Raw genomic sequence first — 10,879 nt, 5'->3', positions numbered from 1 at the left:
AATAGCAAATGAGTTTGTGACCTAGTTACTAAGTAGAAGTGATCACCACTGTATTGGTGATATAAGCTGTTCTGAAGCTATGATAATTAAGGAGCATAATGCTTTGGGCATACAGTCAAAAATTCAGGGACCGATTAAAACTAATGGATTTTTCTATTATTTTTTAATTCTTTGACAATACCATATATTTCCATCTTAAAAAAATTTAAAATCTTCAGAGTGCTTTAGTTATGTTTGTCAGGTGGTCTACTTAATTTTAATTGTTTCTATCTGCAAAAAGTCAGAGCCAAAAGGTCCAGAGAGCTCTGGTGGGCATTCATCTAAAGGGACAGCTAAATATTAACCTAAAAACTATCAGTGTCTCAAGATACATTTGCCTTTGACTTTGCTATCTACATCTCCACTTTAAAATAAATGCCAGTTTACTAGGAGAGTGATTTAAGCGTGAGAACAGCTTTAAGTATTTTTCTATATTTGTCTGATTATAGTTAGAAGTCCCAGAAAAGCCAAACACTTAGAAAAAATACATTTGCACAATAAGTTATTTATGAAAATTTAAGAGGAAGTTCCTTTATTTTTCCTAGTAATGAGCAGATAATTCATGCTCAATGATATCTTTGGTACATATGGCTTATCTGTGCTCAATAAATATTCATATAGAGATAGGGATTTTTCTCAGATTTATAAAATATCCAAATGTATATATATTCTCCAAATGTTTTTAAAAAATGGTTTCCTCTTCAAGTGTGATCTGTAGTTCATGTTGTTTTGTTTAGCTGTGAGCTGCTGAACAGTGCTTTGCGTTTTTTTCCCACCCACTCATTTATTAAGTGATCATCCACAAATTTCAGATTAGAGCACTGAAATGAACTTTCAGCAAAAGTACCAGGAAAGGGCATCAGCCAGCTGTCAGAAAGAGGGGCAGGACTTCAGCTAAAGAAAATTAATTCACAAACACTTGTGAACAATTACACCTTTAGCCACCTTGTTCTAATCTTACCCAATTATACCACACATTAGCATAAGGCTTAAGCTATTTGCAGACTAAGTTCAACACTTAATGTTGTGTGTGAAAACAAATGCTTAGCTTTCAGTTCTGTAAACATATGAGGGATATCCAGAAATATTTTATGTCCTGTCCTTATAAAGAAAGAGTAGCTAAGAAAAGATGGTTGTATCAGTACAAGAACAGCACTTTGTGCAATGGGAGTCTGTAGGCAGTTGTTGAACTGCACAACAGGTTTCTAGGACACTTCACATTAAAGTGAGAAGAATGGATGCCCCATCCCTGGCAGTGCTCAAGACCAGGCTGGATGGGGCTTTGAGCAGCCTGGTCTAGTGGAAGGTGTCCCTGCCCATGGCAGGGGGTTAGAACTAGGTGATCTTGAAGGTCCCTTCCAACACACACCATTCTGTGATTCTATTATTCTTTGATTCTATGATTTTTGATAAACACATATTGTCTGCAGAAGTCTAGGAAGCATTTTTGCTGATGCTTTTTAAAATCTTCCAGTTAAAGAAAAGAGTCCGGTTCAGAACAACACAGAAATAAACTGCTAATGGCCAATTGAGGTGAATGAGGAGGAAAGGTATGCATGTGTGTCACCTTCTTAGTCCCACAATGGAGCTCCTTGAACAATTTGTATCTAGCAAGCTGAAGGCAGAAGTCTGTCTAAGGACACGCTCCGATGGGAAATTATGGGCATTTCGATCTTGTAGTCTTTTCCTTTCACACTTTTTTGCAACATAGCTTTTTGCTTATTGCCAGATTTTGCAATACTTGCAATAATGGGAAATGTTGAGTCTTTCCATAGCATATGCATGAGAGTTAGCCAGAGTATTACACTATTTATCATCAAACTACCCTTCCCAGAGAGACCTCACTGCCTCACAGAAAAAAAAAAAAAAAATAAAAGAAATAAAAACCTACAGCAAATTGGTTATCATGGGACCCTGTTAATAGCTGACTGTGTAGGGGATGGAATTTGTTCTCTTTGGCTTCTGGGGGTTGGCAGGGGGGAGGAGGGGAGCTTCATTTATTTTTCAGTTTTGCTATTTGCTTTTCTGTTAAAGATAAGGTAATCTGGATTTAAGTGCTTGCGACTTGAACTCTTAAAACTATCTTGCCAATGCTCCAGACTTTGGCAAAAACCTTGGAAAATACTTAGAGGTTTTACAAATGGCACCTTTGCCCAAGTTCGAAGCAACATTATGTACCTTATAATGGTCTTCACCTCAGAACTGCGTTTCACCAATAATGAATTGTTTATTTAGTCACTGTTGCTCAAGTATAATAGAAAGCTTTTAATAAACTGAGTGATCTTTTTTAAGAATAGGCTAGATGAGGTGAGACTAGACTAGACTAGACTATTTTAGTGGGGAGGGACCTACAATGATCATCTAGTCCAACTGCTGACCACTTCAGAGCTGACCAAGTTAAAAATATGATTAAGGGCATTGTTCAAATGCCTCTTTAATGCTGGCAGCTGTGGGGCATCAACCACTTCTCTAGAAAGCCTGTTCCAGTGTTTGACCACACTCTCAGCAAAAAAATGCTTCCTAATGTCCAGTCTAAGCCTTCCCTGGCACAGCTTTGAACCATTTCAATGCATTCTATCACTGGAAGAACAGGAAGCTGCAGAGAGCAATGAGGTCGTCCCTCAGCCTCCTCTTCTCCAAACCAGACAAACCCAAGGTCCTTAGCTGCTCCTTATAGTACATTAGTTAAACAGAATTTTCCTTTGTGAGCCCTGTTGACTGCATGACAATTGTATTATTCTTTAAATGCCTTTCAATAGTACTCACTATAATCTTCCCCATAATAATACAGGAACTGAGGTTAGACTAACAGGGAGGATAGGGGATTTTATGACAGCAGCTCTTCTTAAGCTGCTCTGCCATCCTCCTCCACTTTCCATCTTTAACTTACAGCTATATGCCTTCCCCCTCCGCCCATAAGCATAGGGTGTGGGAAAGCTATCAACTCGGAACTGAAAAGGGATTGTGACTTGCCTTGATTCACGTTTTACTTCTAGGCCTTGTTAGTGTCTCAAAACCTCTTCAACTTGACCTGTTAAGACTTTGGTTAGAGGCAAAGTTAACCCTGTGTTGTAGCTGGTAGTGTGAGTAGCTCCATATGCTAGGCAGAAAGAAAAATTCTGGTTTCTATGGCTGTGAAAAGCACTGCAGGGATTACTCAATGGGATCAATGTCTTACAGAGGGCATCTTGCTTCATGCAGAGTGTGTGTGTTTGTGAGCACATGCACACGTGTGTGTGTGTGTGTGTGTGTGTGTGTGTAAAACAGTCAGAGAGACTACCAGGGCTTTCTAAGCTTTTATGTGTAAGTGATGTTTCTATTCAGATATTAAGGCCTTTAAAGCTTCATCATCAGTTGAAATTTAAAAATTCTTTTTAATGCACTGCCAACTTGAGAGGTAGCAGAAGTGGTAATGTAATTGGGGTCCATTATTTCTCTGCTTTGTTTTTTATGGCACCTTGTGAAATAAAATACTGAAAAAAAAAATCAGGCAGACTGAAAAGCTGAGGCTCTAAGGTTCTTGAAAGTCTGGCTGAAAAAAAAACCTTTATGAAGTTTTATCCAAAGCATATTGATGTTGACAGTTGCATAGTAACAATGAGTAATTGTAGTGCGTTTCGGCTGTGTCCCAGGAAGACCCCTGGCTGAAGCGGTGACTCAGAGGCTTTTGATGGACTACTGGTATGATGGAAATATGTGTCAAAGTGCAAGTAAGTCAGACAGAAAATAACGTTGTCCCTAAATTCAAGCCACAATGTAGTTTTAACAATGGCTTGCAACTTGCTGGATAAATCTAGATGTGGAAACCCAGGTTTTGGGGGATCATTTTTGGCACCCAGACTGGTACTGGGGTATTCTAGGTTTGCCCGAATACTATTTGGCCTGTGACCTGGCTCAAAATTTTCCTCCCTCCTACCATCATACATTGTATACTGCTTGCTGGGAAAAAAGCATTGGCTAACGTTTTTGTATTTTACACCACAAATTGTACATGCAAATCTGTAAGAACTAAGGTGCAAGAAGAATTCTAAATGGTAAAGCAAAAGCTTGTTTTTCAAATTGTCTTTTTTACCTATGAAACAGCACCTACCTACTAAAAAGCTGCAGAATCTTTAAAACAAATGGCCCTTGATCACGTTTATCTAACTTTTGTGTGGGGTTAATATAAACTGACTTCAGTAACTTGCACTTTGGCCTTGCCTATAGAAACAAAAGTATACTACAGAAGGAACTAGAAGAAGCAGGTATTAAAAATGGATGCTTTTATTATTATAAAGGAGTTTCAATATTCTTTTTAGTTGGGCAAGTACTTGTATGGGACTGAAAGGGCTTTTATATGCTACATAATTTGTTTTGCGTGCTCATTTGGAGTTCTAAGAGAAACTTTTTGAGACCTGAGCTGAGAAAGTCTTCCTAAGCAAGAAAAACTGTAATAGTGATCTAACATATGCCTTCAACCATCTGTGCTTTGCTGGCTTATAACATTTCTATGAGAGTTTGTTTTGATGATGTAAGCAGCATTTTCTCTTGCTTTCTATGCATGAAAATACAGACAAATGCAGGGATATTGCACTGCCATTCCATAAATGAAATATTGTCAGTAACCTGTTTTCTGTAGGAAACAATGCTATACTGGCAATCCACATCCACTATTTATAAACCAATAGGGGAAAAAATATAGAAAATAACTTTTTCTGTAATTCATATGGATTGTCTCTTTTCTCATCTTTCTTCTGTTAGAGCAGACAGTATCAATAAATGTTAAGTCTTATGTTCATGTTTAACAAAAGTTAGAAAGAGCTTAGAAAGCTCATCTGACAGAACGGGAACAAATTAATATTGTGATTAATGTGAATTTCTAGAATTCAAACTTTATCCTGAAAGAAAATAACATTATACTTTTACAGCAAGAATAAGAGTGCTCTAGTATTGTATTTCTTTGATGCTTTAAACATGCTAAACATATTTAAAGCTATTTCCCTTCATTTACATACGAAGTGATGACATTTTGGTTTTATTAAAACAAGTGGCAAAACCACCATAGCCGATTTCTCTATTTCCATAAAGTTTCTAGCTCAATCATTAAGGCTAAGCCTAAAACTGTCCATGCTCTCAAGAACCTTTCTGCTAAATGTAAGCTTCCATTCTTCTGATTTAGAAATTCAGCTGAATACTTATAAACACAAAAGTAGCCCCTAGAGAGCTCTGTCTGAAGTGTTCTCTGGACTATGCATTTTGTAAATGTGCATTAAACTTTTGAAGCTGGCATATCTTTGTAGGGCTCTTCAGTGTAAGTACTGGTTGTTCAAGAGCTGGGAAATCCACTCACTTATTCATCTGTCTTTTACTCTTCTGTTCAATGTTTTAATAACATGTCGAGAAACTTAATTTACAGTGCTATATTTCTTCTATAAAGTTAGAATGGTTGCTTATCAGATCATTTGCCATGCGAAGATGTTAAAATTTTGATAAAATTGCTATTCACTTTTTAACAGGTATGACAAAAATCAGACAATTTCTGCCTTCGTCAGGTATGCTGGTGTTAGAGCTTTGGCTGAACCTCTTTTTGCTTATTTTTAAATCTCCTCTATGGGTTTGGAAAGTTCATCTATACTATTGTTGGTTTCCTAGTTTTCTGAAAAGGAAGGCGAGAAAACCAGAGAAAGATATAGAAACGTAAGGGCAAATGAGAGGCAAAATTGTAGTGAAGTGCCTAAAGCATCTAAATTTACGCCCAAAATGGATTTAGTTCAGGTAATGTGGGAGAAGCAGGGAGGGTGAGTGAGAGGAATAAAAACTGAAAACTGTTCTTATGTATATGTTTTATTTTTAAAGGCTGAAGTTAAATGTGCTGTCCAGAGGTTGCTGAAAAATTGACCATGTCTTCCTGCTCATTATAAATTCCTGTCTCTCTTTCTAGTTCTAACAGTTTTATATCATTCTGATTTTGGGGGAGCAAGAGGAAAGCTAAACACTACTGGCAAAAGTTTTTAGAATACTCTGGAGTAGCAGGACATAGGCTGGGGAGATATTCCAAATATTGCAATCCAGCGAATTTTAAGAGAGAGTGATTTCAACAGGGCATTGGAAAGGAATTGTTGAATTTGGAGTTGAATGGTGACTCCACACTTATGTTGAATGCAGCTGGAACCGCAAATTTGACTGGAGTCTTGTACACAGCATTACCTTTCTTTTGCTAGGAAAACTTTCAAAAATTCAGTCTTTGAATAGCAGAAAATAGATCTGAGTACTAGGGGAAACAGTATGAAGCCTTGCAGAGCTTTCAGAGTCTCACAGAAAAGATTAAAAAATGGTCTACAAGAGAGATATAGAGATGTAGATGAGATTTGGCCAGGTTTCACTAAAATGATTGTGGTAAACAAATCTACAGAAATATTTAGAAGCCATCTTTTAGCAGATAATATTTCAGCTGTAAACCACTTTGAACAGTTCAGGTTCTTGTTGCTGATTGTTGTCTTCAAAAGCTTTCAATGTCTTAGCAATATTGGCTTTGGTTTGTTAGACCTTGTCTATATAGGAAGTATCATAAAGATATGATACTGTATTACAGAGGGGTTTTCTGCATTGATTTCCTTTCTAGGCTTCCTGTGGGCAAAAAGCACAAGGTAACCAATTCCAACTTTCAGTACTAGCCCACAAGGAGTAGCTGTTGCATGTTGAATGCACATAGCAGGCTTCTTCCATATCCTAATGCCCAGGTCTGCGTTACTCTGTGTAACTTCGACCAGTCTTGTGGCCCTAGCGTTCCTATAATTTTCTGTTGGTGCTATGAAGCAGCAAATAGTGATGTGGTTTAGTAACTCCACCACATCTACCAATGCCACTACAACAGAAACTTCAGTTGAGATTTTGGATGGCTTGATTCTTAATTTCTCCATGCTATATTATCCATTCTTTACATTTATTCACCCTGTTTGCTGCAGCATAGTCAGAGCAGATTATGGGATGTGTCATGTTTCCCAGAAGTACTCTTTGCAAGACAATTCTTCCCAAAAGGACAGTACAACTTTAGGCAATGGGTACATTCTGAAATCACTCTCAGATATATGACCTGATGAAAACCTTCTTTGGATATAGATTTTTCAAATATGCCAAAGCTTAAAGCTTTTGTCTCCTCAAGTATCTTTGAGTTCCATGTTACCTGAAGAGTATGCACATAAAGATACACACCCATCCATTTTTCAGCCAGTGTGTTGGGACCTCCAGAGGATAAAAGACACTCAAAAGCGAAGACAATCTGACCTTTTTTCTGGTGTCCCTCTACACTGCCCTGTTTTTTCTTCAAGTTCAAGTATCTTCTGCCACCTCTCAAAACAAACACAAAAATAAAACCACACTTCTTGCCTCTGTGGCAGTACTGTTGCTCTTTAATAACAAATAAAAATGTTAACAAAAAAGTTTGTTCTGTAGTAAGGATTATTTAACCTGAAAACTTTGCGAAGGGATGATCTGGTTTATATTTAAGACACAATAAAGACATGTAAAGGCTAGAATCCTGTTTCACTTATCTAAGCAGTTCCTCACATCTAAAGAAGTTACCCTGTAATTTTCCCTTATGTCCTTTTCTCGCACTTTGTATAGAAGCTGGTGACTTTCAAAGACAGAATATTAAACAAGATATGTGGTGCTTCTACTCTGGCACAGCAGATCAAGTGCTCAAATTCAAGGCGACTTATGGCACAGCTGTTATCCCTGTCCTGCAGCCTGTTCCTTCTGTCATCCTCTGGTATGGTATGGTGGAGTGACAATTCACCTAGATGTATTTAATGTGAAATGAAATATGTTGCTTTTTGCTGCTTCTGTTTATTAATTTTTTATTTTAATGGCATTTCATCTTAAAATATATACTTGAAAATACTTTAGAACTAGGGAGCGTATTAGTCTACTGGTTACTTTATTATTTATTTATGCTTTCTTCCCACACTGTCATTCTACCAAAATAGCAGCAAAAATATTCTGATTTTTAGAAGAGCTAGGTAATGTCACAGTGCAGATTGAAGAAAATTATCAATAATATCAGATATGATGATCTTTTTTAGTGTGTTTCCTATCTTTTTTTGAAGGCATATATGTATATACAGTCTGGCCCACAGTGTGTTTCCATATTTGTACATAAAAATACTAAAAGTTCTGGAAGGTCAGAACAGCAAGATTTTAGCAGATTTCCCCACTGCCTTGGTGGACCCTTCTGCATCCTGACCTGTGGCAGATACGGATCTGTTATGATCATGGATGGTTGTTTTTAAGTATCAAGGCTATGCAATTTTAGATACACTTGATACTAAGAGCTTGATGTTCTCAGCCTGCTGCATACAAGTTGAGAATTTGAGTTGGAAGGTAGCTAAGACAGTTCTCTGCCTAATCACCTGTAATGGCAGAATTCCCCATAGGACATACAAAGTTATAACTAGGTGTGAATGCCTAACCCAGGCATACAGGAGAAAATTCAATTTCTAATACTTGTGTGGGGAACTGTTACTTGTTTCTCAGGAAAACTTGAATTATGACAGAGAAGTTGCATGGAGATCAATGCGATTTTTTTTGTTTTCATGAACAGTAGATATTAATGGTTACTGATGCTAATTATGCATAATAACCTAGGCTAAAAAGCATGCCTGAGCTGTATGTCCACAATGGCTGAATATTTAGGCAAGCAGCAAGTAGAAAAGGTGGATGCATTTGCTGCTTTATGTCAACTCCTTGGAAAGCACTCTAGCTGCAAGAGACTGTGCAATTCAAGATATGAGACAGATAAGACCTACAGAAGGGTGAGATACTTGCTTTTGTATTTTGAAATTAGTTACGTGTAATACAGTAAGTATCTCATTGTCTAATAAGATTTTTGTTTAAAATAGTTTGAAAACACATTCTTAGAAGTTGCTGTTTTCTGGAAATTCTGTAAGACTTTTCCATGAGAATTGAACTCAGTTCCAGATCCAGTAGAAATGAGCATACCTAGGGCTAAGAACTGCACTCTTACGTTAAAGTCAGTAGCAGCTGTGCATGAACATCCAAAGACAGACTTTTTTTCCTCAGGGTATGTTCTACTTTGATGTTCCTAGAGTCTATAACCCTTTAAAGTTAATGGGAATTACATGCTACAGTATGCATCAAGGAAAAAGATAAACCCTGCAGTTAAATGTAATAACATTCTCCTCGTAGAAAAGTACTGGGCACTGTACTCACATTGCTGAAAAACATACCTTGAATGAGGCTTTGAACTGGTGAATTGCGTAGTTATTTCCCTCTGTCAGCATTGACAGAAATAGGTACGCTGAGTTTGTTATGGCAATCAGTAGACTAACAAGTTCTTACTGTGCCATGACAATCTTTAGCATGGCAAATCGGCAGTTATGCAGCCTGCAACTGCCAGCTTCCTAGCAAGAGTGCTTCTGAGACAAAGAATAGAGCAGTGAGTGCTTACCTGCTGCAAGTGATTTCCCTCATGATGCTGGAGACACGTGTGTGTCTAGGGCTCCTCTTGCCACTACACAGTGTGCAGGCAAGACTAGTTTTTCTAATTTTATGTTATTGTGTTTATGTTATTGTCCGTGCAAAAGAATTTCTTTATAATTTTCCATCATTCCTTTTAGCACTGCATAAGCATGCATGTGTGTGTTTATGCACATTTCTCAATGAGCTCATATGCCTTTGCTGAACCTCTTTGCCTGGCTGTGAGAACATCTAGTTCCTACTCTCATTACTTGTGAAGTTTGCCACCTATCTATCTTTTTTAAACTGCAGCTGCATAAGCACTTTGGTTTGGCATAATTCTTTGTTTTGTTATAAGAGACAATATCAATAACTACTTAATAACATAACCAGGCATTACCCCAGAAATGGGAATACGATGTTTACCCTTGAGTATATAGTATGATTTTATCTGCTTGCTCTGAATGACACCCTTTGCATGAAATGCATTTTATATTGATGAAGTAATGCCACAGCAGCTTCCTGCACCTGCTCTCGCTGCTGCCCTAAAGTGGCTGTAATTATTAGCATGATAGTTAATCAACAAAAATAGCTGGCAGACACTGTTTAATGCCCTCAAATTTCTCTTCCCCAGAAACTGAGGACATGAAAGGGAAAATGAGTGTGCAATATGTTCACTGATTGCAATATGTTCATTCTTATCTCTTACGTGTTTTGTGTTGAAATCCAGCAGCCTTGATCTACTGTAGCCTGAGCCATGATACTGAACAAGAACCTGTTCTACAGTACTTGTTAAAACGAGAATTAAAACAAACCCTGTGGATACCACTAACTTGTGGTTATCTTCCTTGAAAATATCCATCATCTTACACCGCAGTTGTAAACAAGTGCTATGCATGCTATCATCTGTTATGAATGGTCATAACACTATTGTTTTAGGTGAGTAAGCTTTATATTTTAAACAGCATTGCCATCTTGTGGTTCTGACAAGTGTTATCATTCTGTTTCTTTTTGCAACCCTTTTTTTCTTTATTGTGTTGGCAAGAATTCCTGAAATGCCATGGCATAATTAACAGAATTGCTATTGTTCCAGCTGCAAAACATTCACAGAAAAGCCTGTGTCTGAATGTCAGAAACTATTTCACCAGTCTTTTAAGAAGATAATTTTATCTCCTTCCCCTGAAAGGAAGGGAGTAGATAGTTAAAGTTTTTATTGGAAGGGTCATCGTGAGACACCTAATTGTAAGAGCTGCCTTATTAATTTTTGTCCACTTTTCAGAGTTTCTTCCAGATACATATACTTCAGCAAGTGCCTGGACTCTTTGCCTGTGTCTCCTGGACCACTGATAGTCCACAAGATCATCCACAGTCCAAAAAAAGACCTGTT

The sequence above is a fragment of the Falco rusticolus genome, chromosome 11 (assembly GCF_015220075.1).
Source record: "Falco rusticolus isolate bFalRus1 chromosome 11, bFalRus1.pri, whole genome shotgun sequence".
NCBI classification, from domain to species: domain Eukaryota; kingdom Metazoa; phylum Chordata; class Aves; order Falconiformes; family Falconidae; genus Falco; species Falco rusticolus.
This window is presented reverse-complemented; position numbering follows the sequence as displayed.